The 21,066-nt window shown below is 40.0% G+C and overlaps 1 protein-coding gene across 4 annotated transcripts in view; it reads right to left on the reverse strand.

The window, feature by feature from the left end:
* Positions 1-21,066, reverse strand: part of PLPPR1 (phospholipid phosphatase related 1) — a 318,711-nt gene that overhangs the window by 164,797 nt on the left and 132,848 nt on the right. The window contains exon 1 of one of the 4 annotated variants that reach the window (XM_027615767.2): positions 9,717-9,838. The exons of 2 other annotated variants lie outside the window; for them this stretch is intronic. The gene's annotated coding sequence lies outside the window, so the exon portion shown is untranslated. Of the gene's footprint in view, positions 1-9,716; positions 9,839-21,066 lie in introns of those variants that run through there. One more of the 4 variants, XM_027615768.2, reaches the window with a different exon arrangement.

Consider the following 21,066-nt stretch of genomic DNA (forward strand, 5'->3'; position numbering starts at 1 on the left):
AAAAACTGGTCTAGCATCCACGCACAGACCTGAAAGCCAGCAGTCTTTGAGAGTAACCAGGTGCTAACTAGGTATTAGAAGGAAGAGGGGTTAAGGGTTCATGGAGATGGAAGGAGCACACAAAAGGCAACAACTCCAATTCAGACTTTACCCTGGGTCAGTTTTCAAACAGGCTATTTTTTCATAGGGATACCAACTGTCTCACAATATATTTAATTAAGAGGATCTGTTCATTCTGATTAGCTACAGAAATTGTTAAACAAGATTGAAACTAGATATAACTAGTTTGAAGATAGGACTCTACAAATAATTTCTAGAATATATTTCTTTGAAACTGTTTTTGTTGTGTTGTGTTTTTTTATTTTATTTTTTTAGAGAGAGAGCTGGTGTGCACACATGAATAGGGGAGTAGGGAGGGACTGAGGGAGAGGGAAAGAGAGAATCCCAAGCAGGCCTCACGCCCAGCGCAGAGCTCCATCCCATGACCCTGAGATCATGACCCGAGCCCAAATCAAGAGTCAGATGCTTAACTGACTGAGCCCACTCCGTACCCCCATTGTGTTGTGTTTTAAATTGAATATTCCCTTTCAAGCTTGCAGGGATTTTTATTTCAACTTTTTTTTCCCCGTAGCCTATTAAGGAAGAAAAAATAAGCTTGATGTAGTTTGTACCTCTGTGAAATGAGAATCATCACAAAGTTGTTTTGAGATGAAAAGCTCTTAGAACAGTGCTGGGCATATAGTGAGTGCAATTAACTGATTGCTAGTAATATTATGAAAACCGACAGTTGTAGACAATGTCAGTGTTTGTGCAACAAAGGGAAGACGAACAGGTTTTAAAATGCTTGGAAAGGGTGTACATCTTTACGATGTACGACAGTGTTCTTGTGGTGAGATTAGCCTTCGGTGACAGATCAGGGAAGACTGCCAGGTAAGATTCCTTGTTATGGCTCAGATGCTACTTCTGTAAAATCCCCCTATGCACATTCAAAGCAAATCGCAAGAGCTAACCTGGAAAACAAATGAATACAAAGCAAGTTTCAGTGTCTGTTTTTATATAAAGGCAATAAATATCAGAAGGCTGACTGTTTGGATGCGCTCCAGCTTTGCAGATAGCACTGGGAAATGCCATGTCCATGGTCCTTGGGATGACTCTGGGCTCTTGGCTCTTTAAAGTACAAATTAGTGGAATTACTTAGCCACACTGTAATGGTCCTGTTTGTAATCATTCCTCAAACAGCTTGCCTAGTACATATTATCCTGTATCTAAAAGAGACACACTTAGCTAGGATCAGCAAGGGTGTGAGCTGCTACCTTCTGAAAGAATTCATTGTTTGCACTTGCCCACACTCAATTCTCAAAGCATAACCAGTTATACAAATCTTGTGACTCCTATAAATCTAAAGCAGTCAATTATAGTTCATCTTCCCTGAGCACCCCATTCCCTCCACCTGCTGACACAGGCTGTGAGAACCGACAGGCTGGACACATGTTCTGAGGTGAACGGAAAACGAAGCTGAGCTATGTGTACCCTGCAGTCATGTATAAAAAAATGACAAACTGTTCCCTGATCACAAATTACTGTTGTAAATGTTGTTACTTGTGACTGAAATGCATGATATACTCAGAAGGCCAGAACTTTGGCAAGCATAGCTTTCAATTCTTTATTAAAGGCAGCCTGGTGTGTTGAAAAGACAGACTTCAGATAGATCTGGGTCTGAATTTGGGCTCAGCTATGATGTGAACTTGGTGACTTAAACCCTCTTGAGTCTCAGCTGCCTTCCCTGTGGAATGAAAAGAATACACCTTGCTAGTGGGGTTGTTGTGAGGATTAAAAGACATAGAATGCTTGGCACAGTATCTGGTATACAGGAGTTCAAAAAATGCAAATTTATTCTTTGTCAGGTAAAAAGAAGCTAAATGCTATTTCTTTTTTTAAAAAAAATATTTTATTTTATTTATTTGAAAGAGAGAAAGAGCATTGAGCAGGGGGAGGAGCAGAGGGAGAAAAGGCTCCTGGATGAGAGGGAGCCTGATGTGAGACTCGATGCCAGGACCCTGGGATCATGATCTGAGCCAAAGGCAGACGCCCAACCAACTGAGCCACCCAGGCATCCCTAAATATTGTTTCTGAGATGTATTGCACTATTCCTCTGGCTAAGGCTCAAGCAACAGTCAGGACTTGTAAGAAACCCATTCTAGAAGGCCACAATCATTGTGTCCCGAATGCTATAAAAGACTTTAAAAACAATCTGAGTATCAGAGAGAATCAGTGTTGATAAGTGGCCTTCCAGCCTCTGCCTAAACCCCAGTGATTGGAGTTTGCCCCCTTGTGAATCTGCCGTATCTGTCTTTGCGCAGGTTCAACTGTGAGAAAATGCCTCTTTAAAATGAGCCCAAATGTGTCCCCCTGTAATAATTACCAACTGATGGATTCTGATTCTGTCCTTTAAGCCACCAAGAATAATTCCAGTACACCCAACACCAAGGATGTGGTTGGGACGATGAGATGAAAGAGCCACTAAATCCTGGATATAACAGAACAGGAAGGGCCTCCTTAGGTTGTATTCTCCCAGGGCTCAGAGATTCTGGAGCCAAGTGGGTTGGTAACTGAACAAACTGATCCTCAAACCTTTCCTTTGGTAATGACCCCACACTTACAACTATTGAAAGAGGGAAGAATAGGATGGTAACTATTTCCTTTGTTCAGCTGAAGAAATGGTGTGGTCCTAAGATAAAAGAAGGGATGGTGCTGATTACATAATAGCCACTTGTCCCTCCATTCATTCATTAGCACGAGCTGCTGACCGACTATGGAAAGAAGGGCAAGGGTAAGTCATTTAGAAAGACAACTTACGGGAGAACTCCAGCACTAGGGGAATACTGCACATAGAATTTATGGCTTTTTTTTACCATGATTCATTAGTTCATCAAAGTTAATTTTTGTTAACTGTTTTTTTTTCTTTTTCTTTTTCCCTTTTTCAACCAACATCTTACCAATCTCTTTTTAAAAAAAAAAATTTTTTTTTTATTTTTCATTTTTAGAGTCATATTTTATCCCTTCATAGTAGTTACCCTTACTTTTGGCATATATATATAAGCCGTTCTCTCTTTAAAATTTTGAGATACAGTTTCTTCTAACAGATAAAAATATACCCTAAATCACTAGTGTATGGCTCTGTTCTAGTCTCCTGCCTGATCACATTCTCTTCCTTTTTTCTTTTTTTTTAAATCTTTCTTTTTTCAAACAACTTCTTATCTTATCAAGTCCTTTTATAAAATCTTTTATAATTTTCATCTTTACAGTCATCTTCTATCCCTTCATTGTATCAACCCTTATTTTGTACATATATGTCTTTCTTCCTTTAAGATTTTAGGAGGCACTTTTTTCTAACAGACCAAAATACACCCAAAATCTAGGGTGTGGAACTGATCTATGCACTAGACTGATCATATTTGATCACATTCTGCTTTTTTTGTATTGTTCTGTTTTTGTTTTTATCTTTTTTTTCTTTTTTTTTCTCTTTTTTCTTTCTTTCCCTTTCTTTTCCCCTGGTTTCAGGTCTTTTCTGATTTGTATAGAGTATGTTTGCTGGGGACGTTGTTAACCTGCTAGCATTTTGTTCTCTCATTCATCTATTCTCCTCTGGACAAAATGACAAGACGAAAAAAAATCACCTCAGCAAAAAGAACAAGAGGTAGTACCGTCAGACAGGGACCTACTCAATACGGACATTAGTACAATGTCAGACCTAGAGTTCAGAATCATGACTTTAAAGATACTAGCTGGGCTTGAAAAATGCATGGAAGTTATTAGAGAAACCCTTTCTAGAAAAATAAAAGAACTAAAATCTAACCAAGTCGAAATCAAAAAGGTTATTGATGAGGTGCAATCAAAAATGGGGGCACTAACTGCTAGGATAAATGAGGCAGAAGAGAGAATCAGTGATATAGAAGACCAAATGATGGAAAATAAAGAGGCTGAGAAAAAGAGGGAGAAACAACTACAGGATCACGAGGGCAGAATTCGAGAGATAAGTGATACGATAAGACGAAACAACATTAGAATAATTGGGATCCCAGAAGAAGAAGAAAGAGAGAGAGGGGCAGAAGGTATATTGGAGCAAATAATAGCAGAGAACTTCCCTAATGTGAGGAAGGAAACAGGCACCAAAATCCAGGAGGCACAGAGAACCCCTCTCAAAATCAATAATAATAGGTCAACACCCCGACATCTAATAGTAAAACTTACGAGTCTCAGAGACAAAGAGAAAATCCTGAAAGCAGCTCGGGAGAAGAGATATGTAACCTACAATGGTAAAAATATTAGATTGGCAACAGACCTATCCACAGAGACCTGGCAGGCCAGAAAGGACTGGCAAGATATCTTCAGAGCACTAAACGAGAAAAATATGCAGCCAAGAATACTATATCCAGCTAGGCTGTCATTGAAAATAGAAGGAGAGATAAAAAGCTTCCAGAACAAACAAAAACTAAAGGAATTTGCAAACACGAAACCAGCCCTCCAAGAAATATTGAAAGGGGTCCTCTAAGCAAAGAGAGAGCCTAAAAGCAGCAAAGATCAGAAAGGAACACAGACAACATACAGTAACAGTCACCTTACAGGCAATACAATGGCACTAAATTCATACCTTTCAATAGTTACCCTGAATGTAAATGGGCTAAATGCCCCAATCAAAAGACACAGGCTATCAGATTGGATTAAAAAACAAGACCCATCAATATGCTGTCTGCAAGAGACTCATTTTAGACCCAAAGACACCCCCAGATTGAAAGGGAGTGGGTGGAAAACCATTTACCATGCTAATGGACACCAAAAAAAGCTGGGGTGGCAATCCTTATATCAGACAAACTAGATTTTAAAACAAGGACTGTAATAAGAGATGAGGAAGGACACTATATCCTACTTAAAGGGTCTATCCAACAAGAAGATCTAACAATTGTAAATATCTATGCCCCTAACATGGGAGCAGCCAATTATATAAGGCAATTAATAAGAAAAGCAAAGAAACACATTGACAACAATACAATAATAGTGGGGGACTTTAACACCCCCCTGACTGAAATGGACAGATCATCTAAGCAAAAGATCAACAAGGAAATAAAGACTTTAAATGACACACTGGACCAAATGGACTTCACAGACATATTCAGAACATTCCATCCCAAAGCAACGGAATACACATTCTTCTCTAGTGCCCATGGAACATTCTCCAGAATTGATCACATCCTAGGTCACAAATCAGGTCTCAACCGGTACCAAAAGATTGGGATCATTCCCTGCATATTTTCAGACCACAATGCTTTGAAACTAGAACTCAATCACAAGAGGAAAGTCAGAAAGAACTCAAATACATGGAGGCTAAAGAGCATCCTACTAAACAATGAATGGGTCAACCAGGAAATTAAAGAAGAATTTAAAAAATTCATGGAAACCAATGAAAATGAAAACACAACTGTCCAAAATCTTTGGGATACAGCAAAGGCAGTCCTGGGAGGAAAGTATATAGCAATACAAGCGTTTCTCAAGAAACAAGAAAGGTCTCAAATACACAACCTAACCCTACACCTAAAGGAGCTGGAGAAAGAACAGCAAATAAAGCCTAAACCCAGCAGGAGAAGAGAAATAATAAAGATCAGAGCAGAAATCAATGAACTAGAAACCAAAAGAACAGTAGAACAGATCAACGAAACTAGGAGCTGGTTCTTTGAAAGAATTAACAAGATTGATAAACCCCTGGCCAGACTGATCAAAAAGAAAAGAGAAATGACCCAAATCAACAAAATCATGAATGAAAGAGGAGAGATCACAACCAACACCAAAGAAATACAAACAATTATAAGAACATATTATGAGCAACTCTATGCCAGCAAATTAGATAACCTGGAAGAAATGGGTGCATTCCTAGAGATGTATCAACTACCAAAACTGAACCAGGAAGAAATAGAAAACCTGAACAGACCTATAACCACTAAGGAAATTGAAGCAGTCATCAAAAATCTCCCAAGAAACAAAAGCCCATGGCCAGATGGCTTCCCAGGGGAATTCTATCAGACATTTCAAGAAGAATTAATACCTATTCTCCTGAAACTGTTCCAAAAAATAGAAATGGAAGGGAAACTTCCAAACTCATTTTATGAGGCCACCATTACCTTGATCCCAAAACCAGACAAAGATCCCATTAAAAAGGAGAATTACAGACCAATATCCTTGATGAACATGGATGCAAAAATTCTCACCAAACTACTAGCCAGTAGGATCCAACAGCACATTAAAAGGATTATTCACCACGACCAAGTGGGATTTATCCCTGGGCTGCAAGGCTGGTTCAACATCCGCAAATCAATCAACGTGATACAATATATTAACAAAAGAAAGAACAAGAATCATATGATCCTCTCAATAGATGCAGAAAAAGCATTTGACAAAGTACAGCATCCTTTCTTGATCAAAACTCTTCAGAGTATAGGGATAGAGGGTACATACCTCAATATCATAAAAGCCATCTACGAAAAACCTACAGCGAATATCATTCTCAATGGCGAAAAGCTGAGAGCTTCTCCCCTAAGGTCAGGAACGCAGCAGGGATGTCCACTCTCACCACTGCTATTCAACATAGTATTAGAAGTCCTAGCCACAGCAATCAGACAACAAAAAGAAATCAAAGGCATCCAAATCGGCAAAGAGGAAGTCAAACTCTCACTCTTTGCAGATGATATGATACTTTATGTGGAAAACCCAAAAGACTCCACCCCAAAACTGCTAGAACTCATACAGGAATTCAGTCAAGTAGCAGGCTATAAAATCAATGCACAGAAATCAGTGGCACTCCTATACACCAACAACAAGACAGAAGAGAGACAAATCAAGGAGTCGATCCCATTCACAATTGCACCCAAAACCATAAGATACCTAGGAATAAATTTAACCAAAGAGGCAAAGGATCTGTACTCAGAAAACTATAAAATACTCAGGAAAGAAATTGAAGAAGACACAAAGAAATGGAAAAACGTTCCATGCTCATGGATTGGGAGAACCAACATTGTGAAGATGTCAATGCTACCTAGAGCAATCTACACATTCAATGCAATCCCCATCAAAATACCATCCACTTTTTTCAAAGAAATGGAACAAATAATCCTAAAATTTGTATGGAACCAGAAGAGACCCCGAATAGCCAGAGGAATCTTGAAAAAGAAAAGCAAAGCTGGCAGCATCACAATTCCGGACTTCCAGCTCTATTACAAAGCTGTCATCATCAAGACAGTATGGTACTGGCACAAAAACAGACACATAGATCAATGGAACAGAATCGAGAGCCTAGAAATGGACCCTCAACTCTATGGTCAACTCATCTTTGACAAAGCAGGAAAGAATGTCCAATGGAAAAAAGACAGTCTCTTCAACAAATGGTGTTGGGAAAATTGGACAGCCACATGCAGAAGAATGAAACTGGACCATTTCCTTACACCACACACAACAATAGACTCCAAATGGTTGAAAGACCTAAACGTGAGACAGGAATCCATCAAAATCCTAAAGGAGAACAGAGGCAGCAACCTCTTCGACCTCAGCCGCAGCAACTTCTTCCTAGAAACATCACCAAAGGCACGGGAAGCCAGGGCAAAAATGAACTATTGGGATTTCATCAAGATAAAAAGCTTTTGCACAGCAAAAGAAAGAGTCCACAAAACCAAAAGACAACCGACAGAATGGGAGAAAATATTTGCAAATGACATATCAGATAAAGGGCTAGTATCCAAAATCTATAAAGAACTTATCAAACTCAACACCCAAAGAACAAATAATCCAATCAAGAAATGGGCAGAAGACATGAACAGACATTTTTCCAAAGAAGACATCCAAATGGCCAACAGGCACATGAAAAAGTGCTCAACATCGCTCGGCATCAGGGAAATCCAAATCAAAACCTCAATGAGATACCACCTCACACCCGTCAGAATGGCTAAAATTAACAAGTCAGGGAACGACAGATGTTGGCGGGAATGTGGAGAAAGGGGAACCCTCCTACACTGTTTGGTGGGAATGCAAGCTGGTGCAACCCCTCTGGAAAACAGTATGGAGGTTCCTCAAAAAGTTGAAAATAGAGCTACCATACGAGCCAGCAATTGCACTACTGGGTATTTACCCCAAAGATACAAATGTAGGGACCCGAAGGGGTACATGCACCCCAATGTTTATAGCAGCAATGTCCACAATAGCCAAACTGTGGAAAGAGCCAAGATGTCCATCGACAGATGAATGGATAAAGAAGAGGTGGTATATATACACAATGGAATATTATGCAGCCATCAAAAGGAATGAGATCTTGCCATTTGCAACGACATGAATGGAACTGGAGGGTGTTATGCTGAGTGAAATAAGTCAATCAGAGAAAGACATGGATCATATGACCTCACTGATATGAGGAATTCTTAATCTCAGGAACAAACTGAGGGTTGCTGGAGTGGTCGGGGGTGGGAGGGATGGGGTGGCTGGGTGATGGACGTTGGGGAGGGTATGTGCTACGGTGAGCGCTGTGAATTGTTTAAGACTGTTGAATCACAGATCTGTACTTCTGAAACAAATAACGCAACATATTTTAAGAAAAAAGAAAACGAAGAAGATAGCAGGAGAGGAAGAATGAAGGGGAGTAAGTCAGAGGGGGAGACGAACCAGGAGAGATGATGGACTCTGAAAAACAAACTGAGGTTTCTAGAGGGGAGGAGGGTAGGGGGATGGGTTAGCCTGGTGATGGGTATTGAGGAGGGCACATTCTGCATGGAGCACTGGGTGTTATGAACAAACAATGAATCATGGAACACTACACCAAAACAAATGATGTAATATGTGGTGATTAACATAACAATAAAAATTAAAAAAAAAAAAAGAAAGACAACTTACCAGACAATGAGCCTCTGACCAGTAAGGATATTCATGATGTTTCTTTGAGAATTAGTACAGTTAGATGATAAAAACACAAAGACATTGATAAACTACATTAGCCAATGAACTTGGGGAAAAATAAATATAACATCCAAACATTCTCTCTTTTAAATAAGTCACAAATTCTGTCAGTAATCCTAACCATCAAGGTCAAAAATAGGCACTCACAACAATTGATTCCATTGGCTATTATAGGTAGGGTGAAAAAAAAAAAAAGAAGAAATTGTGAGAGATTGAGTACATTTCGTTCCACATCTCTTTCTCACACTTTGCAAATGGTTATTTTAATTATTGTATGTATAAAATATATCTTTTTTTGTCCTGGGAGGCCATATAAGAGGAAGCTGGACTACTACTTTAAATGTGAAGATGTGGGACTTAAACTTGCCACCAGAAAGAACCCAGAAGATCCTTTAGCCACTAAGCAAAAACTCGATAAAGCAAAGACTAAAAGTAGGGAGGGACAACTCCTAAATTCTGTTAGTCATGACAGTAAACTGAGGCTGGATGGCCACAGTGAGGCCACTGTGTAGCCAATGAAAACCTGAGTTTTTACCTCCACAGCAGGCTGTAGAACAAACAGATGAAACAGAAATGGGTGATTTCAGTGGAGAGGGTTTTGGAGAAGAGGATGGACAGGGGCTTTTTCCAGAGCCCAGAGCCACTGCATTCTGTAAGCAAGTTAAAGCCTTAAAGACTAACTGAGGTTCCCCTTGAGGTCCTCTAGAAGCCGTGTCTCATCTACTTACCAAAAACTCTGGTTTGCTGAAGGCAAAGGGATTATGTAATGGTGCTAGGCTGGTCCTTTCTCCACACACTCAAAGTTCCTAGTTTCCTCTTAGCGGTCCCCAAACTATTTCAGGCTTGTCAGGGTGACAGCTCCTCAATTTCTCTACAGCCCAACCTTTCCCCAAGAGGCTACTGGCTCTTCTTCCTGGTTGCCTATGAACTCTCCCTGTCAACTCTGTTCTCTTAAGTTCTCCTTTCAGAGACATCTGGTAGTTCAATGACCTCCAGAAGGAAGTTCCTTTAGGAGAAGCTGACCTTGCTCTGCAGCCCTCTGCTACCCTCTGCTGGCCAGGGTTTGCTCTTCAGCACTGGGCAGTGCAATATGAAATGGTTTTACTATAAGCATCTCCCTGGAGACCAGGTGGGCTTCCACATTGCCAAAGCCCATACCACCAAGGATACTATAACATGGAGGAAAGCACCACTCTGAATGCCCCAACTAAGGTCGTCCTTCAAAGGAGAGGTACCAGGCTTTTTTTTTTTTTTAAATAAACATATGCTAAGTGCTATGTACAAGCACACGGTAAGCCTGGGAAGACAAATATGAAAAAGGTCAGAGAAAAAGGACTCTCAGGAAGCTTCCCATATTTCATGGCAAATTATAGCTGACCTATTGCCCGGTGCACCATTCTAATGTAGAAAAAGAGAAGTAAGTCACTACCTGAGCCCCAAGCCCTTCAGGAGTTTCTGGAAACAAACTTTTCATGAGATGTCAACCAAATCTGTACTTTATCTTCATGTCCTTATCTCTTTTTCTGAAGGCAAAGTCTAAGACACAGGATCTACCTTCAAGGGATTTCACAACTGGAAGCTGAAGACAGTAATGGAAAAAATAACGTGATGTGACGAGAGCCAAGCCGTGTGGAAATGAGGAGGAAGCAATTAATTAAGACTGTGGGGATAAGAAGCAGCATTTAAGGGTGGTCTTCCTGAGACAGAAGTCTCACCATACTGCTTGCTTATTTAAAAAGAAAAAGAAAATAAGAATTTTTATGGCTTTCCATTGTCTATACACTTGAAGCCCTTTGCATGGTCTGGAGTAGGCTTCATGGTCTTCCCCCTACCTTCCTTACAGCCTTGCTCTTTACTCTCTATCATCTGCTGGTCCAGCTGAAGATGCATCATCATCTCAAAGAATATAGAGCCAGAATCCAGAGAGAGAGAGTTCCAGGCATCCCTTCCCAGTTCACGGGACAAATCCTGGATCTTCTGTGCTTCACTCTCCTCAACTTCTCTTCATCTCTTGTTCCATTTACTCAGCTCTCCCTTTAAACCCTGTTTCCAGGAAAGCCTATAAAGTGTGACTTCAGACACATTCTATCTCAGGCAGCTACGTTCTTTCTCTTTAGCTTCCTCATATCAGCCCCACTAAACCCGATCCCCAGAACCCAACCAGTAGCACCTCTGTCCCTTCTGTGAAGTGGCATTTAAAATTCTTGAATGTTATTGCCCAGGGCAGGTCATGCTTGCCTTTATTGGCTTCTTGCCCATCCATGTCCTAGGATGTTAGTAACAAATCAAAGCTGTTATAGCTACACTGTCAAATTACTTGGGTAATTTCTCTGGATAAGCTTCTACCTTCTACTCGGAACATTTGATCTTTGGCCCGTTGGCTGACATCTAGATTGCTCTTCGAAACTTCCCCCTGGAAACCACTGCTGACCTAACATTTGTCTTGACAACATTGGACAAATAGCCTTTGGGCAGGAAACCTCCCATATTCTAGGGCCCCACTTACTTAAGAAGAGGGAATCAGACACAATTAATGCGAGGATGAGAATACTGGGAAGATTAGGTCATGTTTATTGAGCGCTCCTGATGGGCCAGGCTCCATGCAGGTACGTGATGCCTTCTGATCCTCACAACTAACTATGGAAGGAGGTGTTCATATCATCTCCATTTAAATAGAAGGAAACTGATGCTTTAGAGATTAAATCACCTGCCTAAGGTTTTCACGCATCTGATATCAGAGCCTGCACTCTTAAGCACATTTTTTCCTGCCTGCCTGCCTAACAGATAGGAAGTGTTCCAGAGCTATCTACTGGATCGTCTAGATGATACTGACATTTAGCCACAAAGCCACATTGGGATTTGTGGTCATTCCTCAAGAATCTTCAAAGTTTCATGCTTCTACAAAAACTTCCTTCTTGTTCTCTGGAAAACTGGAAGGACTTGAATAAAGTCCAAGGGTCACTGTTAAGTAGTAAGAGGACTCAGCAAAAAGTGAACAGCCTTAATGGAGTGACTTACTATTATTGTTGCTGTTATTATCTCTCCTAGCTAAATCTGAGGGAATTCTACAAGGATAAGGGAAGCAAGAAATCCCTCCCATTAAGATGAGATGCAGCTAAGTATACATTCACCATATATGATAAGAAGCATAATGTACACATACCATATGGCATAAATGCATATTTCACCATTGGATCTTAAGTCATGGTTGTTAAAAAGGCTATTATGCAATATATTTTTTTATGTCTCTTACATCTCTGATTTTTCCTAAGTTGGATTCTTTGCCCTCTCTTTTATTCTCTAAGGGAGGAAAAGACACATCCTTCAACCTCAACGGGCAATTTGTTTTAAAAAAAAGTAAAATGGGAAAGTATGATGAGACCATGTCTGTTTTGTTTATTATTGTAGCTCCAAGTGTTTGGCTCATGGAAGAGCACTTGATAAATAATTGCACAATTGAAATCAGTCACCATTTCCACAACTATCACAACCACCCTCCTAGGCTAAATTTATGCAGGCCGCTGATCCTCTGTGTGAATCAGCCTTGCAGCCTAGATATATGTCAATGTTTAGGCTCCTGAAGCTCCATTTGGAAAGAAGAAAGCCACCTCCTAGGAGTGCGCAGGGCCCTTCATTTCACTGAGGCTCTGCTCTGAGAATGCACTGAGGTGTCCTGTCTCAACGAAGGGCCTTCCTGTGCTGCCGAAATTGGACAGAACGTGACAAGGCAGCAGAATCAAAAGCAGGCTGGCCCCGGAGTGTGATGCTGAAGTTACCTGGGGAGACATCTCTAGCAGCTGCAAGGCTCAGACTATTCTGGAAAACATAATTGCTACACGAGGTAATAAAATAAAAAGGAGACTTCTCCTCCACCTCCCACAAGTATTGAGTAAGTTAATAAATCGTCCTTAGCTCTCCTCTATAGAGAAACATGTTTAGCATCCCCCACCTACGAGGCTTTCTAGCGAGCACAGGAAAAACAGTAACCCCTCCCTGGCCATCAAGTCTTCACTAAAGAGGCACCAGCCCTAACTAAGCACTTTGTACCAGAGAGGCCGACATGTGTCATTGTTAAGAGCATCTGTTCTGGAACAAAATTAAGTTCAAATCCCTGTTCCACTGCTGCTTGCCTCCAGATCTACCTGTCTCACCCTGTTCTGTGCCCTTCAGGCTGACCTGTGTGATTCACATCAGCTGGCTCCCTTGCCTTCCTGCTTCCTGACAGGGAGCACTAGCAGGAGACTGAGGGAGAAAGGAAGGTGTGGTCTGGGTCCTCTAACCCAGCCTCCCTTTCTGCAGGGTCACTGTGGTCCAGCTATAGCCCTTACCCAAAGGTTTTAGTCTTTTGCAGGTGACCCTCTCCACACAGCCCTCTTTCCTGGATCTTCAGGTTTAAGGTCTCCTTAAAGCAGGCAAATCCAAGTATACTACTGGTCCCTGTGTATGTACCCTGACCAATACACCCTTTACTCGTGTGTGATTTGGGCCAGTTACTTGACCTCTCTGGGCCTCAGACTGCTGTTTATAAGTTGGGGATGGTGGTAGGAACTAGGTCACATGGGCATAGAGGATTCAAGAAGACTGTGACAGAGTGTAACTGGCCAGAGGTAATACTCAGATAAATTAGAAGGCCAAAAAAAGCCTTTCTGAAGGTTATATTAGAGCTGAGACTTGAAGGAGAAGTAGGATCTGGGGCAGTAGATGGGACATCATGGGGGCTTGGGGTGGGAAGATAGGATTCCAGGCAGAGGAAACAACATATAGAAGGGCTCTGAGTCAGAAAAAAACTGGAAATGTTGGAAGAACCACAGACAGGTGAATTTGCTTGAGTGTAGCAAGCAATGGGGAGTACAGAGAGATACGGGGCTAAAGGGAAAAGCTAGAGCCAGATTTTGTAGGGCTCTGCAGGCTTTGGTAAGGATTTGGACTTTATCATATGTGCATGGGAAGCCATTGCCAGACTCTGAACCCTGGGGCTCGATGCTGCTGTCTCTCTTGCTGATTTTGTCAAAATTCCTATTTTCAGACTCCTGTCCACTTTTTAGGACACCTCCATCGCTCCTTACCTGACCCCCTATGTGGCCACCCAAACTGCCCCCTATGTCTGTCATCTCACTTCCCTCCCTTGCCACTGCCTCTTTCTCCTCCTCCAGTTGGGCCTCCTCCCCGCTTAGTAAGAGATCTGCTCCAGGTTCCAGGACCTGCTCTCCTCCAAAGCCTCTGAAGCTCACCCTTCCGTGCCTGCCTTCCATTGCCAATGGACAGAGACCTGTCTGCAATTCTGCCAAAGAACCAAAAGGGCCACAGAGGCTGGAGTTTCTGCAGAAATACGCAAATTACTTTTTTAAGTTTCTTGTGAAAAAAAAAGTGCATTTTTCTGTCAACAGTCCAGGGGCTTGTGTTTTTTTTTTTTTCATTTTGGTTTTTGCTTTTTTTGCATGTGAAAAAGCTTCAGTGTCAGCATAAGATGGAGTCTCATTTTTTGCTGTTCTTTCTTAACACCACCAAATTTCTCCCCAAGCATACTGAATACTGGCATATTTAAGAAGTTATAAAAAATTCCCACTAGGAATGCAAATTGGGGTTCCATGGATACATTTGAATTCTGATTTGTAAAGATCTTGGGATGATAAATTTGCTAGTTCATCTGATAGGAAAGTGAGTGATCCATTTCGTGCAGAAAAATTAAAAACATAAATAATAGTCACATATCCCTTACTCACATCACTTTCTTGCTGCTTCTCTAAAGACCCAACATCACTTATAGAATACGAAGGCAAAAATGTACAAAAACACTGACCTGGTTTATGTTTTGTTTAGGTTTGGTTTAGTACAGTTTTGATTTGAGTAAATCAGAACGAATACTCAGGATTCTCACTGGAGGCTACTAAAATATCCTTTATGGAAAGAAGCACTAAAATGCTTAAGGATTCAGCAAAAGAATACAATTCTTATCACGTCCTCTCCCATTTCTGATTATCATTCTAGCATCTCCTAAACTTGAATGTCCCTATCTAAAAAACAGTCAAGCTTGAGGTTTCCAGGCATATATAACTGTCTGAACAAATATTTAGTCATATCTCTCTGGATTTGTCAGCTCCCAAAAGAAGTAAAAATCTAGAGGAAAGGATCCATCTTCCAAAAGCTCTAAACCAGGTTCATTGCAGATATCCAAATATTTGAGGCAGACATCTGAATGGTGAGGTCAGTTTTCTGCATCAGCCCATGTGAACCGATACAGACTTGTTTCTGCTGAATTTATTTCAACAAGAATAATAAACAAATAAGCATGCGCCAGCATCTGGCAAAGAACAGTGTGAGGATGAAGTTTTCACACACCCGCTCAGATGTTCCGCCATCAGACAGTTGCCAGCACCACTTCCTGCCTCGATGAGAAGGAATAAAAGTGCATCCTCGGCATTCCTTGCTCCCACGTACCCCCCACAGTGTGAAGCGCTGGATGGAAACTGTCAGGCTCAGCTCTGCATGGCTGGGGGTGACCAAGTAGCGATTCATGGGTTCGGCTTGCCAGGGAGAGACAATGATTCCGTGCAGGAAGAGAGTATCTGTACTAAAGCACTCAAATTACTGCTAAGGACACTGTTTGCATTTGAAACTGTTAATCTAGTTTATTTTTAGATGGGAACAGTAGCCAAACTCCTAAAATCCAAAATTGCATCTCTGTGACTAATGAACCCATCCGAAGTGGATAAGAACTGCATAAACGGGCAATCACAGCTCCGTGTGTTATTTACGATGGTGGGTTTTTACTTCAGTCTCTACTCCCTTTTGAAGTCTAGGTGTGGAGTTAAGTGTTGCCTCTATGTGTAAATATATATAAAAACATATATGTATATGCTTCACAATATAATACAAAAATGACAGCATCTAAAAAGTTGTCTTTAAGACACTGAATGCTTCTGGGGTATGATGGATAAACTCGGCATTAAGCTAACAAACAGGGAGGGTGTTGAAATAGGATTTTAAAACTGCACTGTCTTTAAGTATGATTATCCATCAACATGTACGCCAGTTGGTAGCATGTGTAGGGAAGAGAAATGCTAAATGATCCTCTGAGCTCAAATTTGTTTAAATAAAGTACACATTTGGGAGTTGAGGAGGGAGAAGCTATGAAGCCAAGCTGTATTTATTTTAAAGTATTGGTATCTGAGAGAATAAATTCCATTCTTCTACTACAAAGACTTTCTAATATTTGGGTACCCTTCTAACTGTCTCCTTATCAGTGGTGGGTCAGGTTGTTGAATGCCTTCAATGACATGGTTTGGTCAGGTCATGCGGAGAGAAGCTTGTGTCAGCACTGCTCTGTGGTAAGAGTCAGAAAATCATAATGTATGCTCTTTAGAATTGTGTGATTAAGGTTTTATCACCTGACACCTGAAATTTTCACCAAGTAATTGACATTGCTTTAGAGTTTAATCTATTTTACCAAAATACATAAAATCTATAAAATGCCAGCCTAGCACCGACAGAATATTGATAAGCTATATCAAATTACATTGATCATTTATCATTGTTTAGGTATGAATACAGAGATTAACAGAAAAATACTGTCCTCCAAATCTTCACACAAGCTCTAAAATATTTTTTTAAAGGCACTGACTGCTAAACATACAGGGTCTTACAAATGCATCAGTTATACAGGAATTCTATTATGTATAAGCCAAGAAACAGTAGTATTACTGAACCAAGAAAATAGAACTGAGTTATGAAACTATGGAATCATATGTTCTTTTTTTTTTTAAGATTTTATTTATTTATTTATTTATTTGAGGAAGAGAATGAGAGCAGGAGGGAGAGGGAGAGAGAATCTGAAGCAGGCTCTGAGCACAGAGCCTGGCACGGGGCTGTTTCCATGAGCCTGAGATCATGACCTGAGTTGAAACCAAGAGTCAGTCGCTTAACCAACTGAGCTACCCAGGCACCCCTCATTCATTCATTTTAAATAACAGTAATACCTGTTCTTTGGAGAGCACTTAGGAAATAGATTTTAAAAAGGAGAAAATAAAATTCATCTATTATCCCACCATGAGTTATATCACATTTCAGATATTTGAGTTATGCTACACACACTTTCTTGGGTGGCATCATCCAACAATATAGCATGAATATTCTCTCACCACATGATTTTTAATAATGCACTGTAATTTGTCTAACCCATCTTCTGTGGTTGATCACTTATATCATGTTTAGATCTTTACAATTGTTGACAAAGCCAAAGGAATATCTTAGGTCCAGGGCTTTTCAGACATACATAATTATTTCCATAAAATTAATTCAGCTTTATTGCTGGATCAAAAAGCATATGAATTTTAAAGCTTTTTATTAAAACATTTTTAATCACAGAAGTAACTCATGAGCATAATCTATCAAAAAGCAAGTCCCTTTTTCCTTCTTCCCCTACCTCAACTCACAGTCCACTCTTCAGATGTAACCCCTGTTAACAATATCTTATTTATTCTTCTGGGAGTTTTCTATGCATAGACAGGCATACATACAATTTACACATGTATCCTGCACATTTATACAAGTGTCAGCATGCTATATCTTAGCAATATACCTTGGAGAGTATTCAACATCTGTGCACCTATCTCTGTCTCAACCTTTTTAATGATTTAATTAGATTCAATTGTGTGCATATACCAGAGCTTATAAAAATGGCCTACTATTGCTGGATAGTAGGTTTCATCCCATTTTTGCCATTACATACAATGATATAATGTTCTTCTACATATGTTTTTCAAACTTGCATAAATGTATTGGCATAAAGGGAATATGCTAAGTAAATGGATATATGCCTTTTAATTTTGTTAGACATTACCATATCACATTCTAAGTGGTTACATTTATTTACATTTCTTAACCATTTTTTAATCATTGACACTCTGAAATTTAAACATTGTATTATTTTTGTTATTTTTATTTGTGTTTCTTTAATTATGAGTGAGACTGATCACCTACTCAATTTGGACTTCAAATTCAAATCTCCAAGTGAATCATCATATAAATTCTGAAGACTGGGGGAAATCTTGCCCCTGTTACTCTTCAACTAACTAATTTATTAGCTGAAAATTCATTTTGTGATTTATATCCTTCGTTTCACATTCATATTCTCTTGCTTTTACAGATGATAATTTAAAACAGTAAGAAGGGCTGTTTTGGCACTGATAACAATGGCCAAGCTGTTTACATGTTTGGGATACTTTTCTGGGAGCATTATTGAACATAAAGACTTCCCACCTTTTCCACCCAAAGCAGAGACACTCAGAGCCACATAATGAGCTATGTATATGTGTCAAGAATTCAAAGTAACTTTGAAAGTGCTGAGTCATGAATAAACCACCCAGTGGCACATACTACATAGTTAATATGATTAAAATTCATTAAAATATAGGTTAGTACTCAAATACTCAAATCAATATTTTTAAAAAATTAGAATATAGTCAAAAACATTAACAGCAATTATCCCTATCCCTGGATAGTAGGATTGCAGATTACTAAATTACTCGTTTTTTTTTTTCCTGTGGGAATGCTATAAAATGAACACCAAGTGCTTCAGGCAGGAACCTGCTATACCCCCTGCAAAACATACTAGAAAGATTTTGTAAAATCCATAATAATAATAACAATTCATTCATAGAGTGTATCTGAATATTTTCTAGGCAGGTAATAATGTGCTCAGGACAGAAGTATAGGGCATTGCCCTGGCTCTTTCGGATCCCACAGTACTGGCGGTACACAAGAAATGACTAGCAATATCAAAAAAGAGAAGAGAAGTCGATGTATCAACCACCCCCTTGAGGAAGTGTAAGTCCCAGTTTCTTTACTGCAGAATGATTGAGTTAAATTCAAGTAGACGAGAAGTTCTCAAACTTTTTTGTTTCGGGATCCCATTACACTCTTAAAAGTTACTGACCACCCCATCACAATTCTGGACTTCAAGCTCTATTACAAAGCTGTAATCCTCAAGACAGTATGGTACTGGCACAAAAACAGACACATAGATCAATGGAACAGAATAGAAAGCCCAGAAATCGACCCTCAACTCTAGGGTCAACTAATCTTCGACAAAGCAGGAAAGAATGTCCAATGGAAAAAAGACAGTCTCTTCAACAAATGGTGTTGGGAAATTTGGACAGCCACATGCAGAAGAATGAAACTGGACCACTTCCTTACACCACATACAAAAACAGACTCAAAATGGATGAAAGACCTAAATGTGAGACAGGAATCCAGCAAAATCCTAGAGGAGAACACAGGCAGCAACCTCTTTGACCTCAGCCACAGTAACTTCTTCCTAGAAACATCACTGAAGGCCAGGGAAGCAAGGGCAAAAATGAACTATTGGGACTTCATCAAGATAAAAAGCTTTTGCACAGCAAAGGAAACAGTCGACAAAACCAAAAGACAATGGACAGAATGGGAGAAGATATTTGTAAATGACATATCAGATAAAGGGCTAGTATCCAAAATCTATAAAGAACTTATCAAACTCAACACCCAAAGAACAAATAATCCAATCAAGAAGTGCACAGAAGACATGAACAGACACTTTTCCAAAGAAGACATCCAAATGGCCAACAGACACATGAAAAGGTGCTCAACATCACTCAGTATCAGGGAAATCTAAATCAAAACCTCAGTGAGCTACCACCTCACACCAGTCAGAATGGCTAAAATTAACAAGTCAGGAAACGACAGATGTTGGTGAGGATGCGGAGAAAGGGGAACCCTCCTACACTGTTGGTGGGAATGCAAGCTGGTGCAGCCACTCTGGAAAACAGTATGGAGGTTCCTCAAAAAGTTGAAAATAGAGCTACCATACGACCCAGCAATTGCACTACTGGGTATTTACCCCAAAGATACAAATGTAGGGATCTGGAGGGGTACGTGCACCCCAATGTTTATAGCAGCAATGTCCACAATAGCCAAACTATGGAAAGAGCCAAGATGTCCATCAACAGATAAATGGGATAAAGAAGATGTGGTATATATATACAATGGAATATTATGCAGCCATCAAAAAACGAAATCTTGCCATTTGCACCTACGTGGAAGGAACTAGAGGGTATTATGCTAAGTGAAATAAGTAAATCAGAGAAAGACACGTATCATATGATCTCACTGATATGAGGAATTCTTAATCTCAGGAAACAAACTGAGGGTTGCTGAGGTGGTGGGGGGTGGAAGGGATGGGGTGGCTGGGTGATAGACATTGGGGAGGGTATGTGCTACGGTGAGCGCCGTGAATTGTGTAAGACTAATGAATCACAGACCTGTACCTCTGAAACAAATAATACATTATATGTTAAAAAATAAAAAAGATAGTAGGAAGGGAAAAATGAAGAGGGGAATCAGAAGGGGAGACAAACTGAGAGACTATGGACTCTAAGAAACAAACTGAGGGTTTTAGAGGGGAGGGGGGTGGGGGGATGGGTTAGCCCGGTATGGGTATTAAGGAGGGCAGGTATTGAATGGAGCACTGGGTGTTATATGCAAACAATGAACCATGGAACACTACATCAAAAACTAATGATGTAATGTATGCTGACTAACAAAACATAAAAAAATAAAATTTAAAAGAAAAGAAAAAAGAAAAAAAAGTTACTGACCATGCAAAAGAGTGTTGTTTATATGGCTTATATCAATCTTTACTGTATTAGTAATAAAAACTGAGAAATTTTTAAAATATTTATTAATTCAAGGATGACATTACTAAACCCATTGCAGGCTAACATAAAAAAACACTTTTTTTTTTTTTTAGATTTTATTTTTTATTTATTTATTTGACAGACAGAATGAGAGAGAGAGAGAGCATGGCGGGGGGAGGGTCAGAGGGAGAGGCAGACTCCCCGCTGAGCAGGGAGCCCGATGCGGGACTCGATCCCGGGACTCCAGGATCATGACCTGAGCCAAAGGCAGTCGCTTAACGAACTGAGCCACCCAGGTGCCCCCATAAAAAAACACTTTATGAAAAATAACAATATTTTCCAAAACAGATAGCAATTATAAGAGTACAACTCTTAACACTTTGCCTATCTTTATCATGTCTAGTAAATA

This window comes from Zalophus californianus, chromosome 13 (assembly GCF_009762305.2).
Source record: "Zalophus californianus isolate mZalCal1 chromosome 13, mZalCal1.pri.v2, whole genome shotgun sequence".
NCBI lineage: Eukaryota > Metazoa > Chordata > Mammalia > Carnivora > Otariidae > Zalophus > Zalophus californianus.